Source organism: Petaurus breviceps, unplaced genomic scaffold (assembly GCF_028583685.1).
Source record: "Petaurus breviceps papuanus isolate PSGF00001 unplaced genomic scaffold, PetGlider_PUasm1.0 90825, whole genome shotgun sequence".
Taxonomy (NCBI): Eukaryota; Metazoa; Chordata; class Mammalia; order Diprotodontia; family Petauridae; genus Petaurus; species Petaurus breviceps.
Window position 1 is genome coordinate 13,612,612 of NW_027187353.1, and position 24,370 is coordinate 13,636,981.

A 24,370-nucleotide genomic window follows, 5' to 3' on the forward strand; every position below is an offset into this window, starting at 1 on the left:
TCTCTCTCTCTCTCTCTCTCTCTCTCTCTCTCTTTCTCTCTCTCTCTGTTTGCATATATACCATAGTGCCTCTCATGATGTACTGAACTTTTGATTGACAAAGGAAATGAAAAAAAATAACTAAACACCTAAGGCACTGGTTCCAAGACTGTGGTAAGGATGTCCCCAGAGGTTTAAAAAGCTTGTGAAGGGCTTATTGAGGATATTTAACAAATTACTATATTGAAATTAATTCATTACTCTTTTTTAATGTTCATGTGTATGTTAACTGCTAGGATGTATTTCCATCCATATTAAATGGAAGGTCTAGGAAGGTTTACTGAAAGCCAAGTGGTATGGTAATTGTAAAAAAAGGAGTAATTCTATGCCCTAAGGTCTTCAGTTTGTGACTCAGTAGTTCACAGTTGTAGCTTTAAAGAGATAATTTTATGCATTGTAATTAGCAAATTTTGAACTTGAAGAAGTAATAAAATTATGGGAGATGGAGTATACACTCACCTGGGGTTTGGCCATGGGGTTTCAGGATGATGGTGACTATAGGATGCGATGAGATTTCTAAGATGAAGAAGGGCAAAATGCCAATGGGATGATACTGCTAACAGAACTCCTAGAAGTGAAGTAGGTAAATAAGGAACCTGTTACAGTGCAATCAGTGCCTGGTAAATGTATTACACTCAAGACAAAGCCCTCATTGTCCCTTCCTACTTACACTATGTTCATTTGATACTTTAAGATATATATTAAGAAATTGCATGGTAGGCATATATTTTTATCTGTTCCTCTTAATATTCCTTTTGCCTTTGCTCTAAAATGAGAGACAATGATTGAAAATTGATGTATAAATTACCCTTAAGAGAAACCTTTTCAACTCTGAGCATGAAGTAAGTTTGGGAATGTACACAACATACTCAAATAAATCAAAGTAAAAGTAAATATAAGACTCTGATATATCATTTCTCCATTACATCATCTCTTTTCCAGAATATTAAAAGGCAATTTATCAGAAAAAGTATAGAACAAGCAATGGATAGTCATTTTTATTAATAAAAATAAATATTGAGTTTTGAATGGCAATTTACACATACACACATACATAGTAGAAATTTTCACATTGCAAACAAAGGAAAAGCAAAAATGCTTCCTTTCAAGCATTATTTTACTGATAGAAGTACTGTAGCCCTTCTATTGTTGCTATAGCAATAATGTAAGAAAGAAAAATTAAAGTGATAAACCATGCCAAAAATGAAATATAATAAATATTCCTATTGGAAAGGAGGGCAGAGTCACCTCCCACAAGCAGCAAGAATATCTAAGTAGCTATGGTGAAGTAAATCTTTTTTTGATAACTGTTGGGAAAATATATTGTTCTTTGCAGATGACATAATGGATTACTTAGAAACTTTCAAAAATCACTGAAGACACTAAGTAGTGCCTTTAATATCTCTCTGGTAAAGCAGCAAAATGTGAAATAAATCCATGAAATCATCAGTTTTTCTATATGACCCTTTCAAAATCAGGAGAAAATGATAAAAGAGATATTGTATTAAAAAAAACTACAAAACAAAACAAAAATATGATTTAAACTATTTAACACACATCAAGGACTTTGAAAAATACTACTTCAAAGCACTTTTCACAATAATGATCAGCATAATTTGCCATGTCAGTGATAAAAATAACAAAAATCACATGATTACAAAGATACAGGAAAAAAAAAAAACTTTTGACAAAATAAAATGCTTGTTTCTATTAAAAACACTGGAAAGCATAGGAATAAATGGAGCTCTTCTTAAAACAATAAGTAGAATCTATCTTATACCAAGAACAAGTATTATCTGAACTAGAAGCCTTTCCAGAAGATCAAGGGTGAAGCAAGAACATCCATTATCACCAGTATTTTTTAGTATTTTACTAGAAATGCTTTACAGGAATGAGACAAGGACAAAAAAAAAAACATTAAAAGAATAAAGATAGGTAACAAGGAAGTAAAGCTGTCATTTCTTGCAGATGGTCTACTTAGAAAACTCTAGACAGTCAACTAAAAATCACTAGGTAAAGCAATTAATTACTTCAGCAAAGTTGCAAGATGTTAAATAAACCACACAAATTACCAACATTTCTATATTTTGCCTACAAAACCAGCGAGATAGCAAGAGATCCATTAGAAATAATTGGTGATACTATAGAACATTTTATTATCTATTTGCCAACACACACACAAGAACTATAGGAACAGAATTACAAAACATTTCACACAGGTAAGGACAAATTTAAATAATTGGAGAAATTAATTACCCATGGGTAGGATGACACAATATAATAAAAATGACAATACTATCTAAATTGATTCATTTATTCAGTACTATACTAATCAGCTTACCAAAGAATCACTTCATAGAACTAGAAAAGATGATAAAAGGATAATGTGTTTGGAGGAACAAAAGCTCAAGACTATAAAGGGAATCTGAAAAAAAAAATGAATGAAGGGGGACTACAAATACTAGATCTCAAGCTATATTACAAAATAGTATTCAAAATAATTTGGTACTGTATAGGAAGTGACCAGTGGAATAAATTAGGTACATACTATACAGAAACAAATCAGCACTGTAACCTAATGTTGGATAAACCCAAAGACCCAACATTTGGGGTAAAACTAACAATTTGACACAAACTACTAGGAATACTGGAACACATGGGGCAGAAACTATACCTAGACCAACATTTCATATCATATAGCAAGATAAGCTCAAAATAAGTCCATGATTTAGACAGAAAGGATATAAGAGAAAAATTATAGTCATATCTGTGGATAGGGGAAGATTTAATAAAAAAAAAGAAATAGGTTCAAGGGAGATAAAATTGAGAGTTTTGATTGCATAAAATTAAAAAGCTTTTGCACAAGCAAAGCCAATGTAGCCGAAATTAGAAAAAAAAAAAACAGGAGACAGAGAAAATTTACAGGAAGTTTCCCTGGTCACAGTATTATTTTTTGAATATATAGAGAACTGAGTCAAGTATATCAACATAGGAGCCCTTCTTCAATTTGTAAATGGTGAAAATGAGATGGGAATAGGCAGAGAAAGAAATCAAAGTTATCAATTGTCATATAAAATTTATAATAGAGAAATTCAGATTAAAACAATTCTAAGGTACCACCACACATCCATAAGATTGGTTGAGATGATAGAAAAGGAAAATGTTGAATGCTAGAGGAGATTTGAGAAAATAGGTACACTAATGCACTGTTGGTAGAATTGTGGATTAGCCTGATCATTCTGGATAATAATTGGCAGCTGTGCCCAAAGGGATATAAAATATACTGTTTGATCTAGCAATGCCACTACTAGATCTCTATCTCCCAAGGAGATTTTTAAAAATGAATAAGGACCAACATGTACAAAATATATTTATAGCAGCTCTTTTGAATCAGAAACTGAGGGGATGTCAATTAATTGAGAAATGACTAAAAAAGTTATGATATATGAATGTGATAGAATACAATTGTGCTTTAAGAAATAATGAAAGAGATGGTTTTAGAAAAACCTGGGAAGAATTATATAGATTAATGCAAAGATAACTAAATATACAGTATCAAAAATGATGTAATGATAACCATCTGTGAAAAACTTAGCAACTCTGATCAACATAATGATCCACTAGAACTCTAAAGGACTCATGGTAGAAAATGATATCTACCTCTAGACTCTGAACTGATGGACTCAGAGTACAGATTGAAGCATATTTGATTTATTTATTTTTCTTGGTTTTATTTTTTTAATTTATTTTTAGTTTTCAACATTCATTTCCACAAAATTTTGAGTTACAAATTTTCTCCGTCTTTCCCCTACACCCCACCCCAAGACAGTGAGCCTACTGAATACCCCTTTCCCCAATCTGCTCTCTCTTATATCCTCCCCCATCCCCTTCTAACTTTCTAGTAGAGCAAGATGGATTTCTATACCCCAGTGCCTGTATATCTTATTTCCCAGTTGCATGCAAAATATAATTTGTTTTTTATTACTTGTTTTTAAAACTTTGATTTCCAGATTCTTTCCCTTCTTCCCTCCTCACCCACCACCACTGGGAAGACAAGCAATTCAATATAGGTTGTACATGTGTAGTTACACAAAACGCTTCCATAGTGGTTATATTGCGAAAGACTAACTCTATTTCCCTCCATCCTATCCCGCCCCCCACTTATTCCATTTTCTACTTTGACCCTGTCCCTTTAATCATTCAAATAACATCTCCACCATGCCCTGGTGGTGAGTCAGGCCTCAGGGTGCTTTTGTTCTTCAGTCCCTCAAGTGCCATATCACTTTGCCGTGGTTTGGTTTCTTCCTCTACCTCCCTATGTTTGAAGGAAGTTCCTTCCACCTTTGCCTTTGGTAGGTAGCATGATGTAGTGAAAAACAGGACATATTTGAAGGTCAAGTACCTGGGTTAGAATCCTGGCTATTCTTTTACTTCCTAAGTAATCTTGAGCAAGTTACTTGGTCATTTTAGTCCTCACTTTTCTTAATAGCAAATGAGGCATATAAACTCAGCGACCCTTAAAGTCCTTTCCATTTCTAAATCTATGATCCTATGTCAGCACATGCTGTACATTGATTATTTAATCTATCTGTTATTTTATTTGTATGTGTATGATTTGTGCATTGTTATAAAAATTATAATAAAATTTTAAATTGCATTTGAAGAAAATGTATATGATTTTATGAAAATGGAAGCTATAACAATTTGTTTAAAAAGTAGAGGACTTTGTTGCATAAAATTTATAAATAATTGCCTTCCTTCATATTCCAAGAACTCCCATCTCTTCTAATCTCATTTTATAATGGAGGATACCTACAGGATAATTTATAATCCTCCCCTTTATGAGTTGAAACTGACATGGAGCCTTCCAGGTACTTCCTTTACTTTTCATCTGACCATCATTTATTTTGGGAAAGAGGGTTTACAGAAATAATATACTGATAGGCAACGATGCTTCATTGTGGATGAGATTGTCCTGGACTGTTCAAATATCCAAATGGAAAATTGACTAATTTATTACATCAAACAGCTTTTATAAAAGAAACAAGCATTCAAGAAGTCCTTTCTTGATAAGTAAAAACAGTGTGGAATAGAAAAGAAATTGATTATAGTAAAACCCCATTAAGTCTACATTGGTTTGCTCAAATATCAGCAAATGTGTTTTCAACAGTTAGCCAGATAGCCTATCACAGTATGATTTTAAAAAATAAAATATAAGAAAATATACTGGTATTTTCAAAGGCTAGATTCTTTAATGAATCATAGCTGAGAAAAGTGAGACTCACTCAGAAAAGGCCCCAGAAAAATATTCAACTCTGTCTTTCATTGTAACTCAATTAGCTCCACTTTCTGTCACTAGTACTTCCTAAGAATTTCTATAGCAGAGAAACAGATAAAAATGTCCTGCCAAATGATGCAAGGAAGACCCCAAGTTGTATCACAGGAAGCTCAGGAAGCGACATTGAGCTTAAGTAGGGAAGAAAATATAATTAGACCACGTTCCATGTCCCAGCCAGAAAAGGAGTTCAAGGAGTCAGGGCCCCATGCTATAGCCCAGCTCCTTTCTCCCACATTCCTCCCATCTTCTGTCTCTTCCATGCTGGTGTGTCTTTTTTATCATTGGAAATTCAACATATGAAGAAAATAAGACTTAGGGAGGTTAAGTAACTTCCTCATAGTCTCCCTTTTCAGTTTGTCCCCAACATCGTCCCCTTCATCTCTTCCTTCTTCCATTCTCCATTTACAATCTTCACCTATTCTTCTCCACCTCTCTCCCTGCCCCTCCTCCTTTCCTTTTTCTTCCTCTAGGCTAGAGAATACAAATGAGATAGCTATTCTTAGAGCAGCCTGTACATACACAGCATCTGTGGAGATTGGAACCCCTTCCTGTTTTCTGGGATCCTCTTACAACTTTTGGTAGCTGTCTTCCCCAAGTTCTCAGGGCTTGGAAGGAAAATGTGGAAGGAACAAGAGAGAAGGATAGGTGACAGACATCAGGGGACTGAAGTTCCCATAACATATTTTTGCCTGCTTGTAAAAGAGGATATGCCAATGTAGGCTTTTACTTTCTGCAAAAAATATAAATCACAGAATAGTCCAAATGCTGCAGCAAATTTCTGAGAAACAATGAAAATTCAATTGTGGCTTATCCAATCTCTATACTAAAACTTGGTTTCCATGCCCATTAGTTTATATCCCTAGTCCATATGCTGCACTCTATCCCTGGACCCTTATGCTGGCTTAGCTGCTTTTCTGCCAATGAGTTCCTTCAAGTCCAGTTCTTCAAATGCTAATGATTTTAACCAAGGGTACAAACACCATGTGTGAGGAAGAGCTGAACGCACAAAGCCTTAAATGCCTAAGAGTTTTCTCTTATTTAAAAATTATAATAAAAAAATCCCCTTAAAAGCTATAAACAGGTAAAGAAAAAGAAATCCAGATAGTAAGATAGGCCAACTAAAGATGCTTATGCCTGGGAATAAATGGATGCTAACAGATAGAAAATCACAACCTGGTTTTAAATTTTAATTATGAGAGTTAAAGCATAATAAAAACATCCTCCTGGTCATCTCTAGGTCAAAGGAACCATCCAGGATGAGGAAGGAACAGGGATCACAAAAGACCTTCCTTTTAGAAATTTAGAGCTTTGCCAGGTCACCTATGGCCAAGGCTAAGCTTCTTCATGTCATACCTAATTAGAGTAAAACCACAAGTCCTTGCTGCCCTTCTCTCTTAATCCCTGCCATTTCCCACCTTCCTCAATTATTTCAGCAACTCATTCTCATTCCATCTCCTTTCCATAAACTCTGGTGGCTTGAATATCCATGTTAGTAATCCTTTTAGCACATAGATACTTCAATTCAACAATGTCCCTAAGTACCATGTCTTATATTGTTGTACTTGAGCCCCTAAATAGATAGTCCTACCTTAGGCCTCATTAGCACTAGGAGCTATTTTGTTTCCAGTATCCTGAACTTTGAAATTCTCATCTCTATGAGATCCTGTCTTCTCAACTCCCTCATTGCTAATATATTAGTGTATTAGAATAGATTCTGGTCTCTCTCTCTCTCTCTCTTATTCTGTTCAAATATATCAACCACATTCTGTCTTCACTTAACTGAGCTCAGACCCAACCCTATAGCAAGCATTGTGCACATCTTTATTTTGTCCAAATTAAGCACCACTTTGCCTAGTTGCCTATAAACATGTCATCACTCTCTTATAGAAGAGAAGCTCTTTGAGGGCTGACTTGTACCCTTTTCCATACATGCAGTCCTGGTATTAAGCAGTGTCTTATATCTCTGAATGTCACTCTTTGGACTTCAGAGGATAGTGAGGTGAAGTCAGGTACAGGGAAGAAAGACCCTGCTCCATCTGTCATGAAAAGGAGGAAAAGCCTCATTTGCTTTGTGCAGGTTATCCTGTGCTGGCATCTCTCTCTTTTCTTCTCACTATGTCACTACCCTTCTTTTGACTCTGATCTTCTTCTGTCTGGATGATAATAAACATTAACTGTTGCTACTAGGTTCTCCTCAGCTTTAATACATCCTTCATGCAAATGACAGAGAAAACTTCATGATATACAGGTTTTTTTAAGTCATTCCCTGATGGATCTTGATGGTCTCTAGCATAAATGATTAAATCCTTAACCCAGAATTCAAAGACCTCTACAATATCTCTCCAGTGTACCTTTCTAATCTCTACCCACCATTATTACTCATTACATGGAATCACAGGATTTTAGAGTTGGAAGGGGTCTTAGTGGCCATTAATTCCAGCCTACTGTCCAAAGGATTCACTTCTAAATTACATCTGTTAAGTTGTGAGGCAAACCTTATGAGAGGGAGGCAGAAGTGACTAACTCTCATGGCAATTCTGTATACTGTGTAGTCCACATAAATTGGACTACTGACTCTTTCCTGACTTTGTCCTGCCCAGTCCTGCCTCTGTGAATTTATGCAGGCTGTTCATCATTATGGAGAAATGATTTTCTTTTCATTTCCCAGGTTAGGTACTCTCTTCTCCATGAGGTTTTCTTGGGCCCCTTGCCCCATCCAGTCCCATTGAAAGTGATCTTTCTCTCCTCACACTTTGTATCACTTAATTTATGTCTCTTGCATTATCAGTCGGTGTCTACTGTTAATCATATTTGTGTGAGTGTGTGTGCGTGTAGAACTTTCCCCTCTTCCTTGTAGATTGTAATTCCTTGAGGACAGGGACTATGTCATTCATGTTTCCAACATCCACCCCAAGCACTGAACCTTGCACATAGTAGGTAGGTAATAAATGCTTGTTGAATTGAATTGCCTGGTAATAGGTACCGCCCACATCCCATAGAGATCCCTCCTCACTTGGGATAGCCACGGAAAATGATGCCAGTGTCTGGTCAGTGCTATTCAGGACATTGTCAAGGGGACAGTTAAGAGGAAGATCAGCTTCTATTTCACTTAACAGGTTTTACCAGGATGGAAAATGACTGAACACTTTCTTATAAAATAGAAAACAAACATTTAAAGATCCCATTTTATTGCAAAATGGGAGTGATACATTTTATGGATTTTCTTTGAAACTATAACAATAAAGTCTGAGAATGTGAATAAAGCCTTCCCTCCTCCTGAGAATGGACAAATGCATTCCTTTGCCAGTCTGTCTTCATTTTCCAATCCAATCTCTGCTGATTCCCCATGCTGTGTGTGTTTCATCTACTGCTTCCCTGCCTCCTCCTTTATCCATCCTGAAGCAAAATTACAATAGACCTCATCATGAGCGTTTGCATTAGACCAGGCAGTGCTGGCCTAAGAAAGGGATGAATCACTGAGCTAAATGTCAGGCAACTTGGGCACTGAGATCATCCTGGGACAATGAGACCACTTGGTATAAACATCTTCCACTTCCCTCCTTCCCCTGAGAATCCTTTCAGAGCCCTCACCTACCTACTCCTCCAGTGTCACCGGAAGAGGCAGCCCATGTTCTGACTATTGCCAACCCCTCCACTGGGATCTTATCTCATTCTTTCCCATATCGTCTCTGACCCATTTCCTCAATCCCTTTCTCTCATACATAATCACTCTCCCCTTACCCACTCATCCATCAATCAACATGCATTTATTAAGCACCTACTGTGTGTCAGGCACTTTGCCTGTCATCTGGCTTGGGTTTCCTTTATCCAAAAAATCCCATTTGCTTTAATCTGATGTTTTCTGAGACAATCAGTCTATCTACCTCCTCCTTTTTACAGTTAATTCCCTAGAAATAGAAGGTTACCTAATCTATCTACTCCTCTCTATCTACTCACTCCTTGCCATCTAGTTTCTTCTCCACCTACTCCCCCAAACAGTTCTCTCCAAGATGACTAATGGCCTCCTTGTCTCCAAATGTAAAAACAAAATTAAACTAAACAAACAAAAACCGTTTTCCCCCTTAAACTCCCCCTAAAATTGATTTGGGCAGTAGTCTTTCCCTGATATCCTGTTAAGCATCCTTCCTTTATCTTCTGTGATCTATCACTTTCATGGTTCTTTTTCAGCTTTCTGATAATCCCTTCTCTATCTCCTATTGTGATATCTGATAAAGGGGAACATTTCCAAACTGTTGATATAAATATATATGTATAATTCATGTATAACTATGTGTATATATATATGTATGTGGGTATGTGTATATATGCCTATCATCTGTTTTTCTCTATATATATCCATCTATCTATCTAATCTATCATTTATCTATCTGTCTGTTTGTATGTCTGTCTGTCTATCTAAATAGTGGCACAGATACAGAGAACTACAGTCCCATATTTCTTATCATCTGTATAACTCATGGGGACTCCAATCTTGACATTTTTAAAACTCAAGTGATGATTCACGGCAATGTGATAGAATGAGAAATGTGTTTCATCTAGACATAGGGGACCTGAGTTGGAATTCCAGTTCCACTACTTACTTAACCACATTTCTTTGGGCAAATCGATCATTTGTTTTTAATTTTCCTCAGTGGCAGCTAGGTGTTTAATGGATAGAATTCTGTACTAGGAGTTAGAAAGATCTGAGGTTAGATTTTTCTATTTTTCTTTTTGGAGGGGGAAGGTAGGGCAATTGGAGTTAAGTGACTTGCCCTGGTCACACGGCTAGTTTTGTGTTGTGTATGAGGCCAGATTTGAACTCAGGTCCTCCTCACTCCAGGTCCAGTGCTCTATTCACTGTGCCACCTACAATCTGAGTTTAAATTCAGCCCTTAGTGTTAATTAACTTTATGGTCCTGAGCAAGTCACTTAATATCTATCTCAATTTTCTCAAAAGAAAAATGTGGATAACAATAGTACCTAGCTCCCACGGTGGTTGTGAGGATTTGTAAAGTGCTTAGCACAAACTAGGTACTGCATAAGTGCATTTTTCCTTTGTCATCTGTACAAGAAGGACTTGAACTCAATAACCCTTAAGTTTCCTTTCAAATCTAAATTAATGATTTTATTAGATTTCTCTCTAAGTCCACCATATCCCTAAGTTCTCTATCTCTGTAATGGCATCATTCCACCCTTCCCTCACCTTCCCCAGTCACAAAGACTAATAACCATGAAATCACTTTGACTCTTCTCTTATCCTCATTCCACACATTTAGTAAGGTTCAAAGTACTATGATCTCTTCTTCCTTATGGAGGAAGACCATGTCTGGTTTCTGATGGCTCCATTCCACCCTGCTGCCTCACTCTCATTTTTCTCATCTAGATAATCAATTTCCTAGATATTCTCTCTGTCTCTAAGTATATGTCCCTAGAATTCTATACCCTACAACACCATCAGTAATCTTATTATGCTAATATGATCATATCATCAATCTATTAAAAACCCTTCATTGAGTTCTCATCCTTAGCAAATAAAATTCTAACTACTAAACCTGTCGTTCAAGACCCACCACAATTTATTTCCAACAGATTTGTGTATGCTTAACTCTTACTATTTATTTTTTCAAACTCTGTATTTTAATCAAAATAGACTACTATCTATCCTTTCTAAAAAAATTATTTGGAATAGTGCTAAAATTACTAAAATGTCCAAATATCTAAAACATTATTAAAATACATCACCAGAAATCCTATTGCCAAAAATAGATCCCAATGATTCAAAGACAAAAAAAAAAAGATCTCCTAGGTACCAAAATATTTATAGCTATACTTCTTGTAGTGACCAGGAATTAGACATAAAGTAAAAGCCCAGTGTTTCTGGGCAGGGGTTAAAAAAAAGAATAGGGCACAAATATAATGTAACATTACTGCACAATAAAAATAGCAAAAGGAAGATATATAAGAAGCATGAGAAGATTTATATAAACTGATGTTGAGTAAAATAAACAGACCCATGAAAAACTAACAGATGTAAACAGAAAAAAACCAGCAACAAGCAAAGTGAACTGATGTCAGTATCATTATACTGACCATATATAATCTGGAATAGATTTGACAAAATTCGTCTCTCTCCTTTCATTGCAGAGGTTAGAGATAATTAATATGGAATAATATATGTCTATCTGATGTGGTTAATTTGTTGCCAAGTTTGATTAATTTACTTTTTTTTTCTTTCTGTCTTTAAATATCTTTATTACAAAGAATGATTCATTTGTTAGAAAATAAAGATGGACTATATTCGCAAGTAAATGTGATATGAAAACAAAAGGCATCAATTAAAAACAAGTTGCAGAAACAACATATGAACTCTATTGTTTTAACTTGTTGCTTATCTGGCTATTTCACTTCAGCTTCCCTAATCATTTTTCTTGTTTTTTTTTTTCTAGTGTCTTCATTTATATATTTAAATATCTGTATTTGTCAGTGAAAGTCAAAATATATATAATTATACAAAACAGGAAAACAACCGCTGCTGTCCTATATGTCTACTTTCTCATGCACATTAAATATTTATGAAAATGTCCTGTGAATATATAGGTGGTATCTTTGAATACAATATGAGAACAGAACAGGAATATTTTCAAAGATAATCTACTGTGGGCCCCAACTCCACACCATTCCCCATGCAAGGAATAGCGCACCCCTTGTCTCCATCTATTAAAAGGCCCTCACTGTCTTTAAGGGTCACCTTGGGTTCCGCTTCCTCCATGAAGCTAGCATTTCATTTCTTTTATTTATCTCTCTTTGACTTCGTTTTAAAATCCTCCTAATGACCATCGTTGTATCTTTTACTTAAATTCTATTCTCTGGCCTCTTACTTCACCAAGATTGGGGCCATCTCTTATGAACTTCATTACCTCCTATCCCTTACACTTCAAAACCTGTTTGTTCCCTATTATTTCTTGTTTCCGATCTCGGAGGATAAGGTGACTCTCCTCCTTGCCAAGGCTTGTCTTCTACTTATGATTTCAATATCAGCTACTCCTGACACCAGGAATTTGTACTATTGTTTCTTCTTACTGTCACTATATTTCTGTCTGTCTGTACCTCTGACTGCCCATCTTTTTATCTATTATTTTGTCTCTTTCTGTCTCTGTCATTCTCTGTCTCTGTGTCTGTCATTCTCTGTCTCTGTCTCTGTCATTCTCTGTCTCTATCATTCTCTGTCTCTGTCATTCTCTGTCTCTGTCTCTGTCTCTCTCATTCTCTGTCTCTGTCATTCTCTGTCTCTGTCTCTGTCATTCTCTGTCTCTGTCTCTATCATTCTCTGTCTCTGTCATTCTCTGTCTCTGTTTCTATCATTCTCTGTCTCTGTCATTCTCTGTCTCTGTCTCTATCTTTCTCTGTCTCTGTCATTCTCTGTCTCTGTCTCTGTCTCTATCATTCTCTGTCTCTGTCATTCTCTGTCTCTCTCATTCTCTGTCTCTGTCTCTATCATTCTCTGTCTCTGTCATTCTCTGTCTCTGTCTCTGTCTCTATCATTCTCTGTCTCTGTCTCTATCATTCTCTGTCTCTGTCATTCTCTGTCTCTGTCTCTGTCTCTATCATTCTCTGTCTCTGTCTTTCTCTGTCTCTGTCTCTGTCATTCTCTGTCTCTGTCTCTGTCTCTATCATTCTCTGTCTCTGTCATTGTCTCTGTCTCTATCATTCTCTGTCTCTGTCATTCTCTGTCTCTATCATTCTCTGTCTCTGTCATTCTCTGTCTCTGTCTCTATCATTCTCTGTCTCTGTCATTCTCTGTCTCTGTCTCTGTCTCTATCATTCTCTGTCTCTGTCATTCTCTGTCTCTGTCTCTCACTCTCTTATGCCTACTTCTCTACTCTTTTCTTATAACATACATATAATCAGGCCTACCCATCATTAAAAAAACAAACAAACAGGGGGTCCAAATAGTCCCCAAAGCAATTTTCCTCTATTTCTCTTCACTTTAACCATCAAGGTCTCAGAAAAAGTCTTCTACATTTTCTACTTCTATCTTACCAACCATTTTTGATAAACTGTTAAATGCCACCACATGACTGAAATTAATTTCTCCATGGCCATTAAAAAAAGCAAACAAAAACCTCTTTATTGTCATATACAATTGTTATTTTTCTCATTGCTCATCCTTCTTGATATTTTGGCATTCTTGGATAATGTTGACTACCCTGTTTTACTTACTTTCTTTTCTGTTTGAGACTTTGATACTTCTCTCTCCAGGTTTTACCCTGGTATCTACATTTTTTTCTTCTGTCCCCTAAAAGGAAGTATTACCCAAAGCTATCCCTTCAATCCTGTTATATTCTCTTTCCCTTCCTCTTTCCGTTGTTGATACAATACATTCACATGATCTGTTGTAAACTCAGTTCATATGTCTCTAAACTGTATATCTAATATCTTTCTCGAGCATCAATTTCACACAGCCTACTATCGTCTGGCCATTCCCACATTTTAAACAAATAATTTATTATTTATTAAGATAGCAAACGAAGAATATTCAACAAGATGATTTATCAAGTATATAGTCTTTCTTTTTTTTATAATTCAATTTTTAATTTATTAATTTGTTTGTTTCCTTTTAGTTTACAGGATTCAATTCCACAATTCCTTGAATTTCACATTTTGTCCCCCTCCTTCCCCTCCCCCCCCCCATGGCGTCTTATAATCAAGTATAGGATCTGTAAATACTTTCACATTATACAATGGTCAGGTTATAAGGATGGATTGTACCAGCTGGAATGAAAAATGGTAAAGAGGACATAAAATCAAATAAGAGAATGAAAAAGATCAGGTATTTTGCTTCCACCTGGATATAAATTTAGTTCTTTCTAGTTCTTTCTCTGGATGCACATTTTTCTCTCCATCATGTGTCTTTTGGGATTGACTTATATCCCTGCATTGTTGAGAAGAGTCCAGTCTATCAAAGTTGGTCATCACACATACATTGTGTCTGTAATTGTGTACAAATTCCTCCTGGTTCTACTCTTCTCACTCAGCATCAGTTCTTTTAAGCCTCTCCAGGTTATAGTCTTTTACTTTTCAAATGCTTTATTAACTTCTGATTTACATCATTCATTTCAGCCAGATTTTGAGTTACAATTTTTCTCCCCATTTTTCCCCTACCTACCACCCCAAATTAGCAGTCCCACAGGATATCCCCTCCTCCAATCTGCTCTTTCCCAAGTATATAGTCCTTATTTAGTTCACCTCAACTCTGCTTCACTAATGATGGTCATTTTGATGGTCTATGCTCAGAAATTTAATAGAGGACCAAAGCTTTTATTGCCATGTTTGTCTTTGTAATCAGACCAGGTGCAAGCTGTATCTATAGACCATCTTTCATATATTCAGCCAGTTGAATCTTGAGGGCAGTTTTAATGCCTTTTAATAAAAAAAAATAAATTCTAATCCACATACTGCGGTATCTTATAATGTTGCTCCCACCAAATCACACCCCTTGGTGTAAGATAATTAACGTCTTCTAAAGGATCTGTCACTACTTAAATGGCTTTAACATTGCTACTGGATAATCCTCATTGATTGTATAGGAAATCCTATTGAACATCCCTAAAGGAGGAAAAGAAAAATTAAATAAAAAAGATATCAAAAAAATCAACAAAAAACACTAATAAAAGAATGCAATAGACCTCTGAATGAGGGACCAGATATTGACAAATTAACACCTGACTTCCCCAGGTTTGACCTCCCTTCTTAGGAAAAATGAATCTTAAGACCTACAAGATCTGGTGTATGTGGTGGATGATGCCAAAACTTGACAGTGTACAGTGAGTCTCCCAATGTGAATCAATGATAATAAGCAAGAGCAGTCATAGAAATATCATGGAAACATCACAAAAGGTTATGCCAGTGGAGGAGAGAGAAAGAGAGAGAGAGAAAGAGAGAGAGAGAGAGAGAGAGAGAGAGAGAGAGAGAGAGAGAGAGAGAGAGGGAGAGAGAGAGAGAGAGAGAGAGAGAGAGGGAGAGAGAGAGGGAGAGAGAGAGAGAGAGAGAGAGAGAGAGACAGAGAGAGAGAGAGGAAGAGAGAGGAGAGAGAAAGAGAGAGGAAGAAGGAAAAGACGGGAAAGGGACAGGGACAGGGACAGATACAGAGAGACAGAGAGAATTTATAGTTGTAGGGGGAGAAGAGAAATTGACTATGTGTATACACATGTGAACACACATGCACATACAGCACATACCTGCATATATACATGTGCACAGCACAACTATACATGTATGTGTGTGCATACATGTATGCCCTATGTGTGTGTGTGTTATCTCCTCTTTGGGTTTCTGGATAAGATTATTTGCTGTTACACTAATTACATATACACACACATACACAGTACATATATGTATACATGCACCACACACACATACACTCACGCTGTTCTCTCAGGTGATTAAATGGGAATGTGCCAAAGCCTATTCCTTTAGTTTTGTTATATTTTCTTCCCTTGGCCCTCACCTTCAGTGATCTAATCCAATTACCTCAATTGCCCTGCCTCAAAGACTCACAACAAAGTCCAAGTGGCACATTTTCCAGTGATATGTCAAACTCAATCTAAAATGTCCCAAGCATTTCCTTTACCACTTTTCCCCCCAGACTAACTCCAAAATACTTGGGTGGGAAGAAGGGGAGAGATGGTAGCATATGGCATATATATCCATGTCTACTATTTGGTGGGCCTGGAGATTACTATCATACCAAATTCAATAATTAGACAAATGCAAAAAAACAACAGTTTCTTGGACTTATCTTGAGAGTAGAAATCTTAAAGATACATAGTATATTCTCATTTGTCTGTAGTTACAGAATGGCTAAAGACACTTTCCTTCTTAATTCCCCAAGGGCAATGGGGGAAGCTACAGGATTACCGACCGCCATCAACAGAGGTATTGCCAGAAATGTCATCAGTGGCACAGTCGCCAGTCATATCTGTAGCTCATTTTCTTTGGCATTACCCATCTCCCTCTCCTTCAAAAAGGCCCTTCTGTTCCAATAACACATTACAGTAATCAGATGCAATAGTCTCAAGATGTTGTTGTTCATTCTTTGTTTTTCTAAGGTGAATAATGACATCACTGGGTGATTATTGACTTGCACAGGAACTGGATTGAAGTAAGGCAGAGTTGCACAGTCATCAGTCTCAGTATTTCTTCCAGGGTCATCAAAGTCCAATGGCAAGATAAGTCAGAATAACTGATGATGCAACGGATGACCTTGGCATCTTTGTTGTCTGGCCAAGATCTGAGTGTTCCACAGAGCCTGCTTCATTCTCCTTCATGGCCATTGAGATAAATTGTTCTCATCTACATTTCACTTTAACTCACTAATGGGATTGAGGCCTGTCAGTAAACCTGTACTAGTCCATCTACCATGGTTGTTTACAAGATATGACTGTTGAATATTCTACAGCTTCTTGGAGCTATGAGTATGAGTTCAGTGACAGGTAGATACCAAAGGCAGATGAACAGCCCTTAAAACAGCTCAACAAGCCCTCACTCCAGAGGTACTGGTCCTTCCTGAATACCTCATATACCCTGAGCAAGTATGACAGAAAACAAAGGAGGTCAAAAGAAATAAGCAGCTCCCACAGCAGATGTAGTAGTCTCTGATATGACTAGGCCTATGTGATACAAAACCAGAGTGAAATAAAATACTCATAGAGGCTCTAATACTGAATGTAAGGAGGTTTATTAGCCATAGAAGAGAAAATGCAGAGGGGGCTGCATGATAGAGTAATACAATAATGCAATGCAATACAATAATACAATATGCTTATAGTTATACAATACAATAAAACAATAAAAAATAGAGTTTAGAAATGTTTGAATTCAAATATAGCCTGCACCAGATATTGGCTATGTAACACTAGGCAAGTCACTTCTCAGCCTCAGTTTTCTCCTTCATAAAACAGGAATAATAATAGAAAGCACTGGGTGGCTAGGTAGTGCAGGGAACAGAGTACTGGCTCTGGATTCAGGAGGATCAGAGTTCAAATCTGACCTCAGACAACACACACACAAAAAAACCTAGCTGTATGACCTTGGGCAAGTCACTTAACCCCAATTGCCCTACCTTCCCCCCTCCATAAAATAAATTTTGAAAAATTAAAAAATAATAATAATACCAAGCAGCTACTTTGCAGGGTTACTATGAAAATGAAATTTGACAATATGTATTTATAAAGTACTTAGCACCATTCTTGGCATATAGAAAGCACTTTTTAAATGGTAGTTAACAATAGTGTTGATGATAATATTATTAGAGTACAGGCAGCATATCCATTGTAGATATAATGTTCTTTCAGTTGAGCACACATTTTTCTTACAGAAGTTGGTTATTTTGCTATCCTTTGGTCAGAGGTCTAAGGGAGGAAACCCGATTTTTTCTTTCTCTGGTTTTTTTTTTAATTGCATACCCAATTGTAATGCCAAGCAAATGCAATTTCCCAAGGTTCAAAATACCAACATAGCTGCTCTCCATTTTATTCAGTGACAAATTGAGAACAGAGAAAATCAAAATATAGCATAATGCAAAATACAGTATTCACCAAGTATAATTCAATAATTCCCAAGTACTGTTCCACTCCTGGATGTTATAATTCCAAAGACCCTCTTCTAAGTACTACTTCACCCCTAAGCAGTACATTACTTTAGTCAATCACAAAGAACAAAAAGTCCAAAGTTCCCCACCCTTGAATCACAACTGAATAGGGCATCTAACCCAGAGTTACAACAAGCTTAAGCACAGCATTTAATACCCAAAGAGAGGGCTTTTCTCCATCTTGACCCAAGGCAAGTTCTCAGCAATCTTTGTTCCTGGGGAGACAAAGCTTAGCAAGGCCACAAGATACATTGCCAGTGTTCTCATTAATTCATTCTCTGTCTGTAGAACAGTCCTAGGACCCCTGAAAACATTAGCAAAATCCTCTTTCAGGATTTCTGTAAATATACAACAAGAAATCCTTCTTCAGGGCTTCTGAACTAACAGCAAGGTTCCAGGACCTCTGCAACAACAGCATTGGCCTTCACCAGTGGGCACAATTCACTTTCTGTCTGCAGGAAAGTCTCAGGACCTCTGAACCAACAGCAAGGTTCAAGGACCTCTGCAACAACAGGACTGTCCTTCACCAGTGGATGAATCTGTCAAAACAACATCAAAATAGACTGACAAAATACCATAATAACAGTCATGTATCCTCAGTCCTTGGCAGCTCCAGGTGGCAGCTCTCAAAAGTCCTGGGCACTTCAAACTGGCCCTCAGCAATCCTCTCTGTTTCTGCCTCCACAATGCTGCTTCCAAAATAATTCTTCTGCCTCTCTCTCTGCTTGTGTCTCTCTAAATTCATGGTCACCAGCTCCTCCCAGTTCAGCCCTCTCTTTCAGTGAACAAGTCCATTCCACAAGTGGGATTCACAAGCTCTGGGTTTTAGCACAATCAATCTGAAAATGAAGCCAATACTGGGGGATCTTTAAATTCCATTGCTACTATACCAATTAATTGATCTGCTCTTTCTTTATCTTACTGATGTAACCTTTTAGAGTTCTGTATTTTCCTTTGATTGCTGCTGTTGCCATATCTCATAAGCTTTGGTATATTTTCTCATCATTCTCTTTAATAAAATCATTCATTGTTTTCTTTGGTTTGTTCTTTGACCCACTCATTCTTTAAGATTCTTATTTAGTCTCCAATTGATATTTAATCTATGTTTCCATGGTCCTTTATTAGATGCAATTTTACTACATTAGGATCTGAAGAAAATGCATTTAATATTTCTGCTTTTCTGTGTATGACTATAAGATTTTTAAGGCCCTAATATATAGCCACTTTTGTAAAAACAATGGCAAAAAGAAGAATTGCATTGGAAAGGAAACATAGGACCATAGATTTAAAGCTAGAATATTTCTTAGGAGACATCTAAGTATAACTCTCTCATTTTATGGATAAGGAAATTGAAGACCAGAGACATGAAACAACTTGCCAATGATGCCATGGGAAGTAAGTGATAATGATAACAATTCCAGTATCCTTTCCTCTATACTATCCTAAGCATCATTGGAGCAATCTTACAATATTTAAAGAACTGTTTTGTTCAGTAAAATATGGATTGGATGTTTTCTGCTAGGCACAAGAAGATATACCTAAAATAATGGGTGAATAGTTAGGAAGCTGGCATAAGTTAGTTCTGAGACTTCTCTGAGATTTAGGATAATTAACATGGTTACCAAAAGCCATAAAGTACTAGATAACTTGCAGAGAGAGAGAGAGAGAGAGAGAGTGAGAATGCGAGACAGATGGACAGAAAGAGAGAGAGAGACAGAGAGAGAGAGACAGAGACAGAGAGACAGAGACAGAGACAACAGAGCTAGACAGAGACAATAGAGACAGAATCACAGAGAGAGACAGAGAGACAGAGACAGAGGAGAAAAAGGAGGAGGAGGAAAAAGAGGAGGAGAAGTCTATCAATTAGGAAGAAAGAATAGAGGAAATGAAAAATGGCTATCAGAAACTATCAACAACTATAATCCAGAAAAACTAAGAATTGGGGCAGCTAGGTAGCACAGTGAATAAACACTGGCCCTGGAGTCAGGAGTACCTGAGTTCATATCCGGCCTCAGACACATAACACAAAAACTAGCTTGGTGACCTTGGGAAGGTCACTTAAGCCCAACTGTCCTCTGCCCCTAAAAAAAAATACACTAAAAATTTAGGAAAAATCAAAGCTTACCTCCAAAAGTATGGCATACTCCTTAACAAAAAAAGAAATTGTCAGAAAAAAATTAATTTATTGGGCTTAAATGAATAATTGAAGCATAGTATAGTGAGAGAGGGGTACAAAAAAGATTGATTTGAATTGATTATTAGTTATTAAATATCTTAATAAAATATATTGAGCTACAGAATTATTGTTATTGTTTTTGCTATAGAATTATTCTCAATATTTGAGAAGAAAGTCAGTCCAACAAACTGTTTTTTTTTTGAGACAAAAGTGGTCCTACTATCCAAACAAGAAATGAACAAAATATAGAAATAATTTCATAAGCACATTTCACTAAGGAATATTGACATTTCAAAGTCAAATCTTAACAAAGAGAATATAGGAATATTCTTTTTTTTTTTTTTGCCTTTTGGAGGGCAATTGGGGTTAAGTAACTTGCCCAATGTTTTTGTGTGGGTGTTCAGTGTCTGAGGCCGCAACCAAACTCAGGTCCTCCTTCCTGACTCCAGGGCCAGCGCTTTTCTCACTGTGCCACCTAGCCACCTGTAGGAATGTTCTTAAAAAAAAAAAAAAAAACTATGACCAAGTTACATATATCCATAGGAAATAACAGGGCTTCACACTATGCAAAATGGGAGTGATTAATTAAACTACAAAATTAAAAAAATAAATCAACCCTCCCACCAAAATCATTCAACTAATTACAAAATGTATCTATATAAAATATTTTTAAAAGTATAAACATTAAAAAGAATTTTTTAAAGATACAGTGTTATTTACAGTGGTGAAACGTAGCAAATTCCCAATAAAAGCTAGAAATAGCAAAGAAAATGAAATGTTAATAGTATTAACAAAGGCTAAGTGGTAACATCCATATACTACACAAAATCAATATTTCTATATGATTAACAAAAAACAGGAGGAAATGATAAAGAAAATCCATTCAAAAATAACTAAAAGGCCTGAAGTTGTAATTTAATCTTTTAAAACATTCTCAAGACTTTTTTTCAGGTGAACAATGAGTTTAATTGCAAATATAAAATCCTCTATAGAAACAAAGGGACATAAAATCAAAGAAACACTCAGTGTTCCTCATTGGACTATGCCAAAACAATAAGAATAGTAATAATACCTAAGTTAATTTATAGATTTCATGCTGTACTATTCAAACTACCTTGTGGTTACTTTATAGAACTAGAGAAAGTAATAATTCATTTGGAGGAATACAATTCTAGAATCTTGAGGGAAATAAAAGAAAGGGAGCAAGATGGAAGCCTAGGAGTACAAAGTCTCAATCCATATGATAAACAGTAATCATCCTCATTATTTGGTATTATTACAAAAAAATAGAAAAGAGAACTTAACAGTAGAATAAATAATCTAAGCAAGACCTCCAAACAATCCACCATGGTAGTCAATTAGTCAATACCACTTATTAAATACTATCTACATGCCATTCACAATAGCCCAGTGTTTGGTTAACTTCAAAATGCAAATAACATTTAAAGTACTCCCTGCCGGACAAGAGAAATCTGGCATACTGCAGAGCAGATTTTCAGAAAAATAAATCAGAATATTTCATGTTATATGATAAATAACAAATGGATACTGAATCTATAAATACTCCCTCATAAACTACTTTAAAAAATACAAGAGAATAGATGGAAGTACATTTCAAAAGGTTTCAGTGAATATTCTTAACTAAACAAGGGATGTTGCTCATCCTTCCTTTTCTTTTTTTTTTTTTTTTTGGAAGGGAGAAGGCAAGGAGATAGGGGTTAAGTGACTTGCTCAAGGTCACACAGTTAGTAAATGTGTCAAGTGTCTGAGGCTGGATTTGAACTCAGGTCTTCCTGACTCCAGGGTCAGTGCTCTATTCAGTGTGCCATCTATCTGCCCCACAGCCATTCTTTTCTTTTTTTTTTCTTTTTTTTTTTTTTTTAAAGCAATGGGGCTTAAGTAAGTTGCTCAAGGTTATGAGGCCAGTTATTTCTGGGTGTGGTGCTGAGTATCTGAGCTAGGTCATCTGGACACTGGAGCTGGTGCTCTTACTAGATGAGCCACCTGGCCGCCCCACAGCCATTCTTTTCAATGAGGATTAAGAACACCACAGGGTAATGATTTGCTTGTAAATTGAATATAAGTGAGGCAGAGTTACACAAAATTGTTAGCCTCACTCTCCCTTCCAAAGTCATTGAATGACCTTGTATGCAGTTTATGACTTTGGTACCTCGGATTTTTTATTACATTCTAAGATCGCCACAGTATCCACTTTACCTATTTTCATGACCATTAAATCAAATTGCTTTCATCTGTCCTTTGCAGAAAAGAAGTCTTGACCTGCTTGAGGTCTTGGTTCAGCCCATTTGCTATGATGGTTTTACTGGGGTGTGACTGTTGCACAATGTACAGTTTCTTGGAGCCAAAGGTAAGTGTTGCCTAAGGTGAACACCAAACTCACATACTGGAAGTGCTGTCCTCCCTGGACACCCCCTACACAAAGAATAAGGTAGACATCAAAAGGTAAAATAGACTGTTTTGATTACATTTGAAACAAATAAACATCCTACTTTGAGATAAATGTAACAATTTCCCCCTCCTTATTCCTCTTTTTTGCCCCTTGTCTCTCTCTGCAGGGAGAGGAGAGCTTCCACAAGACCCTCCCATTTCCTCCTCTAACTGTGACAAGGAGAAGCCTAGAGCAATTTGAATAAGTATACCAATATAGCCCTAATGCATGCACTCAGCAACCTTGAGAAAATAGAGAAGTAATTCAGACACTTTGTCAAACCCACAAAATACTGATGACTATTTACTCAGGTGCCAATTTTTCTTATGATTATTGCTTTAAAGTATAATTTGAGATTTGGTATTATTAGGTCACATTCTTTCCCCCTTTTTAGATTATTTCCATTGAGGTATTTGACACAATTCCTCCAGATGAATTTTGTTATTTTTTCTTCTTCTATAAAATAATCTTTTTGTAGTTTGACTGGTATGGAACTGAATGAAAACATAAATTCAGGTAATACTGTCATTTTTATTATAGTAACTTAGCTTCACCAAAAGCTATTCGCATTTCTCAAAATATTTTGATCTGTCTTTAATTTGTAAAGGAGTCAATGCACTAAACAGTTAGTTAGCCCTTGGGCTAACACAAAAGTGGAACATTCCTTCCACAAGCTTGCATTTCAATGTGGGGATGGAACAATAGAAACCCACATACACAAAAACAAAATAAATACAGAATGAATGTTGAGAGTTGGCTTAATAGAGAGCAAAAAATTATGACTTACTGATATTTTGTCTAAGTTTATACTCTCAATTTATTTATTTTTCTTTTTTGCCACAGCAAGTGATTCTAGCAGTATATTGAACTGTAATAATTATAATGGACATTCTTGCTTTAATTCCAAATTTGGTTAGAAAGTCCTTAGTTTGCCACTATTACTGATAATTTTTGGCTCTTGGTTTTAGATAGCTACTACTTTTCATATTAAGGAAATACATATTTATACATCTACTTTCTAGTACTCATTTTTATAGGAATGAATATTTTATCTTGTCAAAGTCTTTTTATATATATATAATGACATGATCATGTATGTATGCATATTATATATATGCATACACAGACTATATATAGTATGTGGTTTTTCTAGATATTAACATGATCAATTATATTTAAATTTTCCTAATATTTAATCAGTCCTGCATTTCTAATATAAATGCAGCCTGGTCATAGTATGCGATCTTTGTGATATGTTACTGTAGACTTCTTCCTACTATTTTATTTTCTATTTTTGCATCAATATTCATTATGAATATTATCTACAATTCTCTTTTCTATTTTAACTCTACCTTACTTGTGAATCAAACTACATTTGTATCAGAGACAGAATTTAGTAAGATACTTTCTTTTCCTGTTTTTAAGAGATTATCAAATATGAAGCTAATTATTCTTTAAACATTTGACAGAATTCACTTGCAAATCCATCTGGTTCCTCTCTCCCCTTTCATGAAAGTTCATTTATGACATTTAATTTCTTTTTCAAAGATTGGGACATTTAAGTCCGGTTTCTTATTTTGTTATTCTAGTCAGTTTGTATTTTTGTAAGTATCATCCATTTCATTTATATTGTCAGCTTAATTGGCATATAATTGCATAAACTAATTGCCAAAAATTCCTTTTATTCTTTTTTGTTGGCTGTGAATTCTCCTCTTTTTC

The 24,370-nt window shown here is 35.9% G+C and overlaps 1 long non-coding RNA gene across 2 annotated transcripts in view; it reads left to right on the top strand.

Annotated features, from left to right (window-relative positions):
- The window catches only part of LOC138148720 (uncharacterized), a 224,879-nt gene that overhangs the window by 108,870 nt on the left and 91,639 nt on the right, over positions 1-24,370 (top strand). Inside the window, exons 3-4 of one of the 2 annotated variants that reach the window (XR_011165132.1) lie at positions 22,468-22,570; positions 22,779-23,245. This is a non-coding gene — a long non-coding RNA (uncharacterized lncRNA). Of the gene's footprint in view, positions 1-22,467; positions 22,571-22,778; positions 23,246-24,370 lie in introns of those variants that run through there. The other variant, XR_011165131.1, reaches the window with a different exon arrangement.